Source organism: Odocoileus virginianus, chromosome 10 (genome assembly GCF_023699985.2).
Source record: "Odocoileus virginianus isolate 20LAN1187 ecotype Illinois chromosome 10, Ovbor_1.2, whole genome shotgun sequence".
Classification (NCBI taxonomy): domain Eukaryota; kingdom Metazoa; phylum Chordata; class Mammalia; order Artiodactyla; family Cervidae; genus Odocoileus; species Odocoileus virginianus.
This window is the reverse complement of record NC_069683.1, coordinates 3,165,050-3,175,128: the sequence shown is the minus strand read 5'-3', so window position 1 is coordinate 3,175,128 and position 10,079 is coordinate 3,165,050. Positions and strand designations below refer to the sequence as shown.

Below are 10,079 nucleotides of genomic sequence, written 5' to 3'. Positions count from 1 at the left end.
TGAGGGTACTTTCCCCTGATACATATATGAAATAAGAGGACCATCTGGCTTGTGAAGAATGCAGGTTCATGGTAAGGATAAGGGCTTCCCTGGTGGCTCAAAATGGAAAGAATCCATCTGCAATGCAGGAGACCTGGGTTCGATTCCTAGTTCAGGACGATCCCATGCAGAAGGGAATGGGCTTCCCACTCCAGTATTCTTGCCTGGAGAATTCCATGGACAGAGCAGTGTGGTGGGCTACAGTCCATGAGGTCACAAAGAGTCAGACACTTCTTAGCAGCTAACACACATACACACATGTATCCATAGTTTCATGTATCCAGTTTCATAAAGCAATATTCAAACACAATTTATGTACATTTTCAGCAACCTATAGTTTTTCTCAGCCATTTATCATTTTAATCCCAGTTCAATTTCCTGAAATTAGTATCTTTTTAATTAGAGGAAAAAATTTTTGTGACATTCATAACCATATATGTTTGGTCCATTATCTTTGTACCATGATCCTTACCACGCACTTCCCTTTAACTGATACTCTTCAAAAGCCAGATAGTCGTCTGATTTCAGAAACATGATGCTGTGAAAGTGCTGCACTCAATATGCCAGCAAATTTGGAAAACTCAGCAGTGGCCAAAGGACTGGGAAATGTCAGTTTTCATTCCAATCCCAAAGAAAGGCAACCCCAAAGAATGCTCAAACTACTGCACAATTGCACTCATCTCACACACTAGTAAAGTAATGCTTAAAATTCTCCAAGCCAGGCTTCAGCAATATGTGAACCGTGAACTTCCAGATGTTCAAGCTGGTTTTAGAAAAGGCAGAGGAACCAGAGATCAAATTGCCAACATCCGCTGGATCATCAAAAAAGCAAGAGAGTCCCAGAAAAACATCTATTTCTGCTTTATTGACTATGCCAAAGCCTTTGACTGTGTGGATCACAATAAACTGTGGAAAGTTCTCAAAAAGATGAGCATACCAGACCACCTGACCTATGACTTGAGAAACCTGTATGCAGGTCAGGAAACAACAGTTAGAACTGGACATGGAACAACAGACTGGCTCCAAATAGGAAAAGGAGTACGTCAAGGCTGTATATTGTCACCCTGCTTATTTAACTTATGTGCAGAGTACATCATGAGAAACACTGGGCTGGATGAAGCATAAGCTGGAATCAAGATTGCCAGGAGAAATGTCAATAACCTCAGATATGCAGATGACACCACCCTTATGGCAGAAAGTGAAGAGGAACTATGGAGCCTCTTGATGAAAGTGAAAGAGGAGAGTGAAAAAGTTGGCTAAAAGCTCAACATTCAGAAAACTAAGATCATGGCATCTGGTTCCATCACTTCATGGCAAATAGATGGGGAAACAGTGGCTGACTTTATTTTCCTGGGCTCCCAAATCACTGCAGATGGTGATTGCAGCCATGAAATTAAAAGATGCTTACTCCTTAGAAGGAAAGTTATGACCAACCTAGATAGCATATTAAAAAGCAGAGACATTACTTTGCCAGCAAAGGTCCATCTCGTCAAGGCTTTGGTTTTTCCAGTGGTCATGTATGGATGTGAAAGTTGGACTGTGAAGAAAGCTGAGTGCAGAGGAATTGATTCTTTTGAACTGTGGTGTTGGCGAAGACTCTTGAGAGTCTCTTGGACTGCAAGGAGATCCAACCAGTCCATCCTAAAAGAGATCAGTTCTGGGTGTTCACTGGAAGGACTGATGTTGAAGCTGAAACTCCAATACTTTGGCCACCTGATGTGAAGAGCTGACTCATTGGAAAAGACCCTGATGCTGGGAAAGTTTGGGGGCAGGAGGAGAAGGGGACAACAGAGGATGACATGGTTGGATGGCATCACTGACTCAATGGACATGGGTTTGGGTGAACTCCAGGAGTTGGTGATGGATAGGGAGGCCTGGCATGCTGGGGTTCATGGGGTCACAAAGAGTCAGACACAACTGAGTGACTGAACTGAATTAGGCTAAAGTAACCTCATCGTATAAATAACTGTAAGCCAAGCAACGCACCTCCATAATGAGACGGTTAGTAAGAAGGCACTTTTAGTGTCAAGAATGGTGCAGACTAAGCCTCCTGTTGACACAGGCTCCTCTGGTTCTCCAAAACCATCTGAGAAATAAGCACAGTTGGATAACTTCATTGTAAGGGTAAGAAGTCATTCTTTAATTCAGTGTTTAACGAGGGCCAAGAAGAAATAAATTAGTGCAAGTTCCTTCATCGGGATAACCTGGTATAAAAGAATTGAAATGCAACACTTTTAAGGAAGCAGTCACTCATGTATACAAGTACTTATTAGAGGAAGCTGGAATAGATCAGGGGTCCACTTAATCAGAATCTTTTTTTTTTCATGGATAGAAAAATTTAATATCACAAAATATGAATTCTCAGAAATGAATCAGTAGATTAAATATAACACTAACAAGATCCTACTTGAGTTTTTTTATATTGAGGTTAAAATAAATTGATTATAAAGCTTGTATGGAAGAAGAAGTCAAGAATAACCAAAAAGCTTTTCTTTTTTTTTTTTCTTTCTTTTTTTATTTTTTGTTAGTTGGAGGCTAACTACTCCACAACATTGTAGTGGCTTCTGTCATACACTGACATGAATCAGCCATGGATACACATGTATTCCCCATCCCGATCCCTCCTCCCACCCCCCTCTCCACCCGATCCCTCTGGGTCTTCCCAGTGCACCAGGTCTGAGCACTCGTCTCATGATAGGATAATTATCATTACATTTACTATATCAACTTGACTTTCATCACTCTGAATTCTAGTGAAGTATAGATATGACATTATGAAGACTTTTCAAGAGCTAATGAAACCATGCAAGTCCTACCACCCACATTTGACACATAACGTGTATGTTTTAAGCTTGGGTTGTCTTGAAAGGTTGTTGCTGAATGATAAGACGTGGGATTCTTGACCTCCGGAGGAGACGAATTCAATCTGGGGCCAGAGACGAGGCTGGATCACTCAGAGGTTTTGTGTAATAAAGTTTTATTAAAGTATAAAGGAGATAGAGAAAGCTTCTGACATAGGCATCAGAAGGGGGCAAAAGAGTACCCCCTTTGCTAGTGTTAGCAATGGAGTTATATACTCTCCAATGAATCCAAAGAATGTCTGGAGGTTGTAAAGACCTCACCAGACCTTCTCCCATAATTTACATTTTAAGATAACAGAGTTGGCCAGAAGGTTTAATCCAAAGACTGTTCTCAGGCACGATACATACATCCTTGTAAAGACCAGACCTACTCCTTAATTTATGTTTTAAGATAACAGAATTAGCCAGAGGGTTTAATCCAAAGACTGTCCTCAGGCAGAATACATTATTGTTATATAATCCTAAGGAATGTAGAGGAAAAAAAGTAGAAAAGTTTGTCCTTTCTTCCTCCTTGACTATCCCAGACCTCTCTCTCCTTGGGGACCCCTAGACTTCTTATCACCCTGCCTAGGAAATGACTCTCTCAGCCTCAGTATGAAATTCTTTGTTTCATTTATGATGAAGGTCTTTGCTGATTAAATGATTACTATGAAGAAAGGCCAACTGCCTACGTAATTTGAATGTGCTTAACCTCTGCTGAGTCTCGGTGCTTCTGAGGCTTCATTTATGTTCAGCATTGGGCTATGGAAAGGAAACTGGCAGATTTGGTGAAATGTATGTCAATCTATGTTTCTTAGAATCCAAATATTAAAAGTGAATCTTCTTTTGTGAAAACTTCTTTGTTTTGAAAATGAATCTATGGTTAATATGTTGGTTTTATGTGGTGATTTCTTATTTTAAAAAAAATTGAAAGAAATTTTGGAAATAAATTTGAAAATATAATTTCATGAAAATATAATTTTTACAAAGTGACATAAAGTGCTAAGGGTGTCTTCTAGTCAACAAGTCATTTCTTTTCTTTTTCTGGTCTCCCTCTTGGTCCTTCTAGACTTTTTGTGCTCATGACACCGAGAAATAGCCCTGAAGTGACTGAACTCTTCCTTCTGGGATTTGTATATTCACTATGTTTCTGGTCATCTATGTGACCTCCATGGTGGGTAATATTGGAATGATCCTGCTCATCAAGACCGATTCCAGAGCCCAAACACCCGTGTACTTTCTCCCAGAGCATTTGGCTTCTGTTGCTATCTGTTTTACCTCCGCTGTCACTCCCAAGATGATGCAAGCCTTCATAATAGAAAGTCAATCAGTATCATTCAAGGGTTGTGTCATGCAGTTATTGGTTTATACAACGTGTGTAACCAGTGACTCTTGCCTCCTTGCTGTTATGGCAGTGGACCGTTACATGGCCATCTACAGCCCACTTTGCTATCCCATCGTCATGTCCCGAAGAGTCTGCATCCAGTTGGTAGCTGGTTCATACATCATGGGCTCCACAACTGCATCTGTGCACACAGGTTTTACGTTTTCACTGGTCTTCTGCAAGGGTAATAGCATCAGTCACTCTTTCTGCAACGTTCCTCCAGTTCTTGCCCTCTCCTGCTCCAACACTGACATCAACATCATGCTGATTCTTGTCTTTGTGGGATTTAAGCTGACATTCACTGTGTCAGCCATCATTTCCTACATGTTTCTCCTGGCTGCCCTCCTGAGGATCTCTTCCCTGCTTGGGCCTCCCGCCTGACAGCAGTCACCATTTTCTATGGAAAGCTCTCTTACATGTACTTACAGTCTTATTTGCATAATTCCCATGAAAATAGGAAAGTGGCCTCTGTATTTTATGGCATTGTGATTCCCATGTTGAATCCCCTGATCTATAGTTTGAGAAATAAGGAGGTAAAAGAAGCTCTGAAAGTCATATGGAAAAAATTCTTTTTCAGATTGAATCCAAAGTGTTAAAATTCAGCACATCAAAGCATCCAGTATAGCTATTTGACCACTATTTAATATTTCTGAAATAGACAACTTCTTCACATCTTGGTTGTGGTTGTGGTTTAGTTGCTAAGTCATGTCCAACTCTTGCGACCCCATGGACTGTATCCCACCAGGCTCCTTCTGTCCATAGGATTTTCTAGTCAAGAATACTGGAGTGGTTTGCCATTTCCTTCTCCAGGGGATCTTCTCGACCCAGGAATTGAACCCAGGTGTCCTTCACTGCAAGCAGATTCTTTACTGACTGAGCAACCCTTTACTGGGTTGCTTTTTATTAACTTCCTTTTACTGGGAAGCCTCAATGCTACCTCCAGTAGATAATGTCTTTGAATGCAGGAAATTCAGTAACATATCATAGGACTTATTTTCCCTTGGTTTTAGTTTGAGGACCATGTCCCATACTACCCATGAAAAGGGGCTTTTTATAGTATAATCTCTCATTTTGAGATTATAAGATATAAAGTGTGTATAGACTTGACAAAATATATAGTTATTTCAAATATATTTCAGATATATTCTTAAAGAGTAGAAAACCCCAGTTTTGAATTTGTGCTGCTAAGTGCTTAGTTGTGCCCAATTCTTTGAGAGCCCATGGACTGCATCCTGCCAGACTCCTCTGTCCATGAAACTTTCCAAACAGGAGTACTGGATGAGGTTGCCATTTCCTATTCTAGCAGATCTTCACAACCCAGGGATCAAACCTGTATCTCTTGTGTCTCCTATATTAGCTGGCATATTCTTTACCACTGTGCCACCTGGGAAGCTCAATCAATATTAAAATTAAGGTTCATAATTTCCCATTCATTTAAACACATTCCCTAAATTTTCTACATAACCTGAAATGTAAAATAAATGTACTCCTTTGAAAAGTGCCTTATGACTCAGGCTATTGTTTTTCTTCAGTTGCTTAGCTGTGTCTGACTCTTTGCCACCACATGGACTGCAGCTTCCTTGTCCTTTCCCATCTCCTCCTGCCCTCAGTTGTTCCCAGCATCAGGATCTCTTCCAATGAGCTGGCTCCTCCCATCAGGTGGCCATAGTATTGGAGCTTCAGTTTCAGTTTCAACATCAGTCCTTCCAATATTCAGGGTTGACTTTCTACAGAATTGATTGATATGATCTCCTTGCAGTCCAAGGGACTCTCAAGACTCCTCTCCAGCATGACAGTTTGAAAGCATCAATTCTTCGGTGCTCAGCCTTCTTTATAGTCCAACTCTCACATCCATACATGACTACTGGAAAAACCATAGCTTTGAACATATGGAACTTTGTCTGCAAAGTGATGTCTCTGCTTTTTAATATGCTATCTAGGTTTCTCATAGCTTTCTTTCCAAAGAGCAAGTGTCTTTTTATATATCTTACTTCCATAGCAATAAAAAACCTGGACTGTAGATGGTTCGAAAATGACAGTGTTCATTCATTTATTTAAATGAGAAAATGAAAAGGCCAAGAGTGCTTTGAATCAGGAAGACAGACTGTTGGCAAAAAACCCTCAGATGACTCTAAAAATGCCATGTTAGCTAGATAAAAGAGCAGGTTTCACATAAAATAATACCAGCCAGTCTAATGAACTGGCCAGAAAAATGTGAGCGAGTGAGTGAGTGAAGTCGCTCAGTCATGTCCAACTCTTTTGCGATTCCATGGACTGTAGCCTACAAGGCTTCTCTGTCCATGGAAATTTCCAGGCGAGAGTACTGGACTGGGTTGCCATTTCCTTTTCCAGGGTATCTTCCCAACCCAGGGATCGAATCCAGGTCTCCTGCACTGTAGGCAGACGCTTTACCGTCTGAGCTACCAGGGAAGAAAAATGTACTTACTATTAAATGACACAAGAACTATTGGGCAAAAAAAGAAAATATATCTTTTCAAATACACTCTTCTACCTAAATTCTAAGAGAAGAGTAAGGGTAACATGAAGTCAGTGGAGCAGAACCAGTCTCTGCCCAGCAAAGAGTTTGTCTATCAAGGAAGTAACCTTCTCTCCAGGGCAGGCCCATGTTTCTTCAAAGGTCAGGGACAGTAACTGAGAATCATGGAACACAGACAAAAGATGTCCTGAGACCTTGGAGGGAAAGTTGGAGATTAATGCACAGAGTTGTGACTATAGTTAAAATACAGTACCATATACTTGAAATTTGCTTAAAAGATTTTAAGCGTTGTCACCACAGGAAGGAAGGAGGGAAAGAGGGAAAGAAGGAATAGAGGGAGTGAGGGAGGAAGGGAGAAACAGGAAGGAATGAAAGGAAAAAATAAGAAAAGAAATATGTGAGTGATAGATCTATTAATGAGCTTAATTATTGTGATCATGTCACAACCTGTATCAAAATGCAAATTACATACCTTAAATGTATACAAATTTTGTCAATTATATCTCAATAAAGCTGATAGGAGGAAGATGATAAAGCAAAGAAAAATTTAGTGTACATTGACCCAGAGGGATCGGGTGGAGAGGGAGATGGGAGGGGGGACTGGGATGGGGAATACATGTAAATCCATGGCTAATTCACTTCAATGTATGACAAAAACTACTGTAATGATGTAAAGTAATTAGCCTCCAACTAATAAAAATAAATGGAAAAAAAAATGTAATAAAAGATTAAAAAAAAAATTTAGTGTACATTGTTAAGTCTATGTGGCCAAATAAGAAATAACACTCAAAATGCAGAGTCACACAGTGCTCTACCTTCAATACTGAGGTGAAAGAAATCCCAAAATGAAATAAACTCCATGACAAATAAACAAAAGCAGCAAAATCTCTGAGGTTTACGTGAAGAAAAAAACAGTTGACATCAGTTCTGACATACGAAGAGTTAGCAGTCATTAGACCTTGTCCAAGAAACAGCCTTCCTTTCTGACATTACACAGACCAGTAATGGTCTGATGTTGCATAATCATGTAATTTTCATAAATATGAGCTTTATTTTTAATATAAATTTATTTATTTTAATTGAAGGCTAATTACTTTACAATATTGTAGCGGTTTTTGCCATACATTGGCATGAATCAGCCATGGATTTACATGTATTCCCCATACCGATCCTCCCTCCCACCTCCCTCTCCACCCAATCCCTCTGGGTCTTCCCAGTGCAGCAGCTCCGAGCACCTTATCTCATGTATCAAACCTGGACTGGCAATCTGTTTCACATATGATAATATACATGTTTCAGTGCTATTCTCTCAAATCATCCCACCCTTACCTTCTCCCACAGAGTCCAAAAGACTGTTCTACACATCTGTGTCTCTTTTGCTGTCTCGAATATAGGGTTATTGTTACCATCTTTCTAAATTCCATATATATGCGTTAGTATTGGTGTTTTTCTTTCTGGCTTACTTCACTCTGTATAATAGGCTCTAGTTTCATCCACCTGATTGGAACTGATTCAAATGCATTCTTTTTACTGGCTGAGTAATATTCCATTGTGTATATGTACCACAGCTTTCTTATCCATCTGCTGATGGACATCTAGGTTGCTTCCATGTCCTGGCTATTATAAACAGTGCTGCGATGAACATTGGGGTACACGTGTCTCTTTCCATTCTGGTTTCCTCTGTGTGTATGCCCAGCAGTGAGATTGCTGGGTCATATGGCAGTTCTACTTCCAATTTTTTACTTTCAGCTGTGTGGTTCTATACTATACTGAGGGAAGCAAAAAATATAAACCCTACTCTTGAATAAACCAGCATTTTGTGCACTCATTTATATATTTTCATACAATTTTAAACATTTACATTTAAACATTTACTAGTATAGAGTCATAGGACACCCATAATTGAATCAGATAGTCTCTAGCAAGAGATTTAGGAGCACTGAGATAGCTCAAAAGAAAGAAAGAAAATAATACTATAATTAACCTGTTCATCTTCTTTCCAAAGCAATTGGAGGAATAGAACCAGGACTGATTCACAGCCTAGCATAGCAGCTTGGGAGCCTGAGAGAACCATCTGGAAGGGTAGCTAGATGTCAAAACGGGATGAAGATTAAGCACATGTCCATGAAGCAGAAGCAGAAGCCTAAAGCTCAGTCATCAAAGGGATACCCTCATAAAAAGTGAAATCACTCAAGAATAAAAGTGAATGAAAGTTTGGTATACAACTTCGATTAATTTCCAGGGAATTATGCTGAGTGAAAAAACCAAACCACAGAGTTGTACACTGTCTAGTTCCAGTTCTATAACATATTTGAAATGACAGAGATGTAGTAATAGAGGACAGATTAATGGGTACCAGGATTAGGAGTGAGTGAAGAAGGGGTGGGGTGAGGTTAGGTCGTGCTATAAAGGGAACACATGGGATTCTTGTTTGTGCTGCTCAATGTCTTGACTGTGATGGTGAGTACAGGATCACTGTAGACCATAAAATTTTTTATAAATTATTACAAACACATACACACAAATGAGTACGGGGCAGATTGGGGATATCTGGATAAAATCAGTGGAATGCATCAATGTCAATAATCTGGTTGTGATATTTTTTTAGTTTTGCAAAATATTACCATTAGGGGTATATTAGTTTTCTGCCACTGCTACAACAAATTACCATAATTTTAGTGGCTTAAAACAACACAAAATCTAAACTATGGTTTTTCCAGTATTCATGTATGGATGTGAGAGTCAGACCATAAAGAAAGCTGAGCGCCAAAGAATTGATGCTGTCCAACTGTGGTGTTGGAGAAGACTCTTGAGAGTCCCATGGACTGCAAGGACATCCAGCCAGTCCATCCTAAAGGAAATCAATCCTGAACATTCATTGCAAGGACTGATGCTGAAGCTGAAACTCCAATATTTTGGCCACCTGATCTGAAGAACTGACTCATTGGAAAAGACCCTGCAGATGCTGGGAAAGATTGAAGGCAGGAGAAGGGGACAACAGAGGATGAAATGGTTGGATGGCATCACCGACTCAATGGACATGAGTCTGAGTAAGCTCCGGGAAGCCTGGCATGCTGCAGTCCGTGGGGTCACAAAGAGTTGAACATGACTGAGCAACTGGATTGAACTGAAAACAACACAAATATATTAGAGTCCTGGAAGCAAGCAGTTCAAAAGAAATCTCCAGATCAAGTGTCAGTGGGGCTATATTCTTTTCTAGATAAACTAGGGAACAATTCATTTCCTTAATTTCTTCAACTTTTAGAAGCCACCTCTTGATCAAGAAGCTACAGACTGACTAAATCTAGCTGTCTTCTTT

General features: G+C 39.9%; 1 pseudogene; it reads left to right on the top strand.

Annotated features, from left to right (window-relative positions):
- The first annotated feature begins 3,853 nt into the window (after nt 1–3,853).
- On the top strand, nt 3,854–5,223 carry LOC139029639 (olfactory receptor 5AK2-like; annotated as a pseudogene).
- The last annotated feature ends 4,856 nt before the right edge of the window (nt 5,224–10,079 follow it).